Below are 6,000 nucleotides of genomic sequence, written 5' to 3' on the forward strand. Positions count from 1 at the left end.
CCCATGCCACACATGCCATTGAAGTCAAGGAACATGGGTATGCTAATGCCTAAGTATTCTGGAAGAGACTGGGTGGTATGTTGTAATAAGTAAGCAGAAGACGTGTGAGTTATGCAAGGATTACATCATGGCGAAAGGATATTTCAGGTACCATATAGAGGAGAGCGAGTGGTGTTTCGCTCAGAGTGGTGAAAAAAAGATAGCCAATGTCACGAGTAGGCTCTTGGGCAAGGTGTTTGAAGAATTTAGAACAGGAAACGGCTGTGGCGAGGGTGTCTATGAGCGAGTAACATTTTCAGATGACTAAACACTGATGTGGATATTCGAAATGACAGGAGACGACGAGTTGTGATACTCATGTTTGGATTGAAAGAGTGTTATTGGGACCTAAGCCACGAGTAGCTGTGTTGAAGGGAACAGCTATCGTCATTGGTAACTGTCTACACCATTGAGAAGTGAGCAGGATATTCGTGCACCCAGCACGAGTACCGCACCAGTCTTAGCTACAGTAATTCGTTCCTGGGGGGCACAAGGCGAGTTGGTGTGAACGATCACCCGGCTTCATCGCTGAAGGCATCGGTCATGTGTTCCGGAGTTTGCATTACGAGGAGAAGAGGGAGTGCCACGCTCGTTCTGCAGAGGAAGCAGCCTTTTCATAGACGAGAGAGCACACCATCCAATCGTGCATCTTCAGTTTTTTTTTTTTTTTTGTTCACTGTAAATAAATATGGAGGTGTTGATCAAAGAGTACTAATGGTCAGTTAGGTTATGTTAGCTACATTATAAATACTTTAAAACATTGTGGACGGTTGATTTGGTTAGGATAGCTACATTAAAGATACGGAAAAAAACATGAACTTCGGGTAACTTCAGGTTTTGGCTGTCTCGTCTGTGAAAAGAAGACTGCCCCTTCAGAGGAGCCACCTAGAGTACCAAAGATTCCATGTCAAAAAAAAAAGCTAATTGCGATATTAAATAGCTTGCAGTTCCAGCGGGGTTGTCGGACATCAGACGCAAACTAGGTAACAATTATAAACATTATTTTTGTAAAATATTTTTAATGGCCTTTGCATCGGGGCTAATAATGATATTATTTGATTATAACAAAAGCTAATTTTGATCTTGTGTTTAGTCTTAAGCATTGTAATTTTAAATATTAGCCAACAATTTGTGTGTGTGTAAATCGTAATTTTAGACATCAGTTGCCGTCGCCCGGGTTCTCGTGTTCGAGACTCGGCGGTGTTCCTAGCGGGAAGGCGGTTTTCTTGCGGGGAAACTTGTCCGGGAGGGCGCCAGGCTAACGCGGTGGTTAGCCACGAGGTGGGTCGTGAGGTCCGAAGGCCCCTGCGTGGCCCACTAGGAACGATGGAAGTTGTGGTGATGTTAGGGGTCCCCAATGCCTGCTGTACTATTGGCCCTACACAGCATAGGATGCTGATCCCTAACTGGTTTTGGGGGGAGGGGGGGTTGCAAATAACGTACACGGTTTTTCACCATCGTTAACATGTCGCGCACGGAGTGTGCGGAGTGGATGTTTAATTATGTAGTAGTTACACTTGCAATTACATTCACACGATTACCCTACATAAAGTACACTATCATTATACACTGGGCACTCTTGATGCACCATCACTAAAATTACGTCCTCACGCCAGTTGAGGGAGAGAGTTTGATTTGAGTCGCTGTATGCTGCACTGCCCCACGCAATCTGTTGTGCGGGGAGTGTGATATTTACGTGGCTGGGATAGGCCCTACACCGGTAAAAGGACCGGGTGCACACGGGGAGTGATTAAAAAAGGTTTCGAAGTTGGACTATAGTTACAAGAAGGAATTTCAGTGAAGACAAAGAGATGATGGCTCCCCATGGGACGTGCGTCCGTCCCGGTCCGCGAGCCGCGCTGTACTGGCGTCTGGCCCTGGCGCAAGGGGAGGGGTGAGCTTCCTGTCGCGCCAGAGTTTTTAAAGTTCCGATATTCGTAAAAAATTATATTAATAAAATGTAAGTGGCTCTAAATTCACACAGTAAATGTTAATAATTAACTATATATATGTTTTAGAAATGACATGTAACAAGTTTTTATAAAATAAGTTTGAATTATCAGAGTCACACTGGAGACTGTTCGTCGCTTGATGACTGCTCCAGTGGTGAATGATAAATGCTAATTTGGGGCGGTTTTAATTAAGTCACATATTACACTATTGAAATCAGGCTGAAGGCCGTAAGGGGAGCACTCACAGATGTTTTATTAAAAAAACTACACGTGAGTGACCCGGGCACTCCTACATCGCACTTGTGTTGCACGGCGTTGTTAATTTAAAGTGGCGTATTCTTTAAAGTGTATTGAATTTACCGTGTACGTGACTCTGTTTGTCTTGCCGATTAAGTTAAGGGCGTTGATAATACCTATGTTCCGCGGCGCTCGTCTGACTCGGTTGGGTCATGGCTAGGGGCGCGTTCCATTAGCAGGGTCGGATACTGGTGGTTGCAGGTCGGGCTTTAGGGTGGCCTTCAGTCGGACGACGTCACAGTTGTGTAATGTTGGTTCTGATATTTTCCAGGTTCATAGGATAAAGTTTGTGTTTAGCTTTCAGGCAATAAAAGGTGTACATCCAGTAATATTTTTAACAGTGGCATGTATTCAATAGATGTTAGGTAAGCAGTGATTACACTGTTTTGTTATGTTGCTTGGCGTAATGTAATAATTTTTGCTGTCTGGTATTTTCATCACGTGTGCCAATGCGATGCGATCACCGTAGCAGGCGCGTCGGTTACCACGTCACCTGGTTGTCATGGTAACGTGAAAGCCGGGCGAGGTAGGCGACCGGACGGAGGGGGGGGAAGAGTTCGCGTATCTTCGTAAGACTAATTCGGTAATGTTCGCTGAAGGCCCGCTGTAACCAGAGCAACTGGCCTTAGCTGTGAGTGCGCGGCAGAAATTGCGTACTAGAACTCTAACTTTGCACAACAATGAGAAGTTCACAAGCTAGCAGAATCAGTTTTTGTATTTTTTCGTTTTTATTTTAAACTTTTTATTTTTTTTTCTCTAATTTTATGTTATCATTAGAAAACTTGTGGCAGTTTTTCCGTGTGCTTCTGATGATTCTTGTCAATATTATGGTGGTTTACTCCGTGTGCTCCTGATTATTCTTCTCAATATTATGGTGGTTTTCTCCGTGTGCTCCTGATTATTCTTGTCAACATTTTGTTGGTTTTCTCCGAGTGCTTGCGATTATTCTTGACAATATTTTGATGTTTTTCTCTAAGTGCTTTTGATTATTCCTGTAATTCGTACTTGTAATCGGAATACATAACATTAATTGTAATCGATACATTAAGGTAATCGATACTTTATATTTACTTGCCGTTACTTTTATTCTCGGAACGTATAAGGAATACAATTAAGAACAAGATATCATACACTTTTGTATTAGTAAAGTTTATAATTTTACGCTTGTAGTGCTACGATCGTATGCACAACATCTATTATCAAAAATAAAGATCCATAGTGACTTGCAGTGTCTCCAACATTACCCTATCCTAAAATCAACATTTTTTAAATCAAGAGAGGGAATCTATATGATGAGAACTTTAAAATGCAATTGTTTTGTAAGGTCAATTCCAAAATTTAAAGAGTTTTACTTTTATTTCAGGTACCGTAGCTACTTGTATGAAGTCTTTTGATGTTATTCAAGCAAGTTTGTCCTCAAATATTATTCATTTAATTAGAGATAATAAATTTAATCATTTTTTTTAACAAAACATATATGTATGCATTGACGCCGTCACCGCTACCTCTGATTAGTTAGACGTGATTTTTGTTTGGTTCGTGTTCTCAGGGAAGGTTCGGCCTTGTGGCTAGAGGTAGGGGTCAACGCAGTAGGGCCCCCCGAGCTGTTGAGGCCACTCGGGACGCCTGAATAATAACTCAAAACTTCTTCAGATAGTAAGTGAATTTAATACAGCACAGCCCAATACATGGTGCTGCCCGTTCTGGCCGTAACGGTTTGCCCGACGCGACTAGTCACACGCTTAGCTCACTTCCTCAGTGGCGGCTCACGATTCTTATGCGCGTGAGGGGCAGACTCGTATACGTGATGCGAAAGTTACAAAAGACACTATGACATGGCACACAATATTTTAAAGCACAATACACTACACTAATATCTAGCTCTGGATAAACTGGGCTAGCAACACGTAGGCCCGTGTCTCCGGCGACTCTACGTGGTGTCTAGGTGTGTCCCAGGGACTGAATCGTTATTAAGTTTGATGGCACGTGTCGCCTGCTGGCTGCCCCGTGCGGGCCAAAACTAAGTAGCCTGTAGGCTAGGTTGGGCGTGAAGCGCCGACGTAAAACCACATAATCTCCCCACAGTACTTACGTATGACGTAGAACACTCATCTCGGAGCACTGATTGAATTAAGTTAAGTACCTCATGGTAAATTTAGGCCGACCGCGGAACTGTACAAAAGGTTGAAAAGAAATTACACTATTGAAAACTACATGTCGGTGAATGCAAAGGTTGAAGGTTCCGCGTTGCGCGCAGGCTGCCGGCCTGGGTGAGCTCTCGAAGGACACTGACGGGGTCGCCGCGCGCGACCCCCCTCCCCCGCCAGCCCTCCCGCGGAAACGTGTGAATTTCGCGGGAAACTGAACCGGCCAGGTTCGGGACAAATCGCACAGTGAAACATGATTTAGCAAAGACTGAATTATTAATTACTGAAAAATAATGTTTAATAAAAACCTGTGGAAAACATAATTAAAATTATTTGTTGTAGTGCGGCGGAAGGATATGCCACACCCGGCCGGATCCTTCCGCCGGCGCAGCACTCGTTGCACGGCGTTCGCCTCGTCGCACGCACTGCACTTTGCTGCGCGCACGGGCGCGTTCGGTGCACACGCTTTTGCGAGACGTTGATGAGGCATAGCGGTCTATGCGACAGAGGAGCATTGGCGGTCGGCGTCAAATGCCCCCCCTTCTCTGAGACCGCTATGTGCATCAACGCCTCGCTTCACACGCTGAGCACTTCACTGACGTTCGCCGCACTGCGAGCCCTACACTACGCGGCGGAGTGGATGGTGTGTTGTGATGTAAACATTCTGCCCTGAATACCTCTCCCACTCAATGAATGCTAAGGGGTTACGCCCTGACCCGTGTCCTTTCCCCCCCTAGGACTGGGCAGCGACGTGCGCCTTTTCTAGCTCAATATGGTGACAAGTGGGTGGGGGGGTCAGCGTGGTCGGGGTGTGGCAGGGTGGTGGAATGGATGACGTGGGCGGGGGGGATGATAGGGGTCCGGCCACGAGTGTTGGCACCCCTGGATCGCCCCTTACGGGCCGCGCCCGGGAGGAATAGCTCGACGGGGACCTGGACCACTCGTAATCCGCCAGGTAGGCCGGGGGTCGGCGGGCCCTCTGTGGTCGTGTGGTGGGGACTGTGCTGGTAGGGGTCTCCACTGGGCAGAGTGTGGTAGGTTCCCTCGTGTCCGGCTGGGTGGTCGGGCAGCTCGCCTCCACGGCGGGGACAGGAGCGAACTCTACCGGCTCGCTGTCGTCCGCGCAGCACGTCCTGACCGGGGCCCGACGTCTGCGGGTGGGGTGCCTATCCCTACTGTCCGGCTCCTCCTCCCCCTCCTCGGGCTCGTCCACGGACACCCGGAACGTGGCGTCCGCCAGGCTGAGGTCCAGCGGCCACAGTGGCTCGTCGTCCTCCTCCTCACAGACCTCCTCCCCCTCCTCGTCAGGAAACCAGACCAACGGATTCCCAACCTCCTCGGGGACGTGCGGAAATGTGGCCGGCGGCACCGCGGACCTGCTCGGGGTGTCCCGGAGGTCGGGTTGGTTGCACTCATGTGTCGCCCGTGTGCATGTCCCCCCGGGTGGTGGGTTCAGGGGCTGCTTCTTCCCGCGGCGTATCTGTGGCTTCCTGGAGTGTGGGGGATGGTGAAGAGGGGGTCGTTGGGCCAACTCTGACCCCGTGCGCGACTACGCGCAGGTCGTC

Source organism: Bacillus rossius, chromosome 5 (assembly GCF_032445375.1).
Source record: "Bacillus rossius redtenbacheri isolate Brsri chromosome 5, Brsri_v3, whole genome shotgun sequence".
In the NCBI taxonomy this organism is placed as follows: Eukaryota; Metazoa; Arthropoda; class Insecta; order Phasmatodea; family Bacillidae; genus Bacillus; species Bacillus rossius.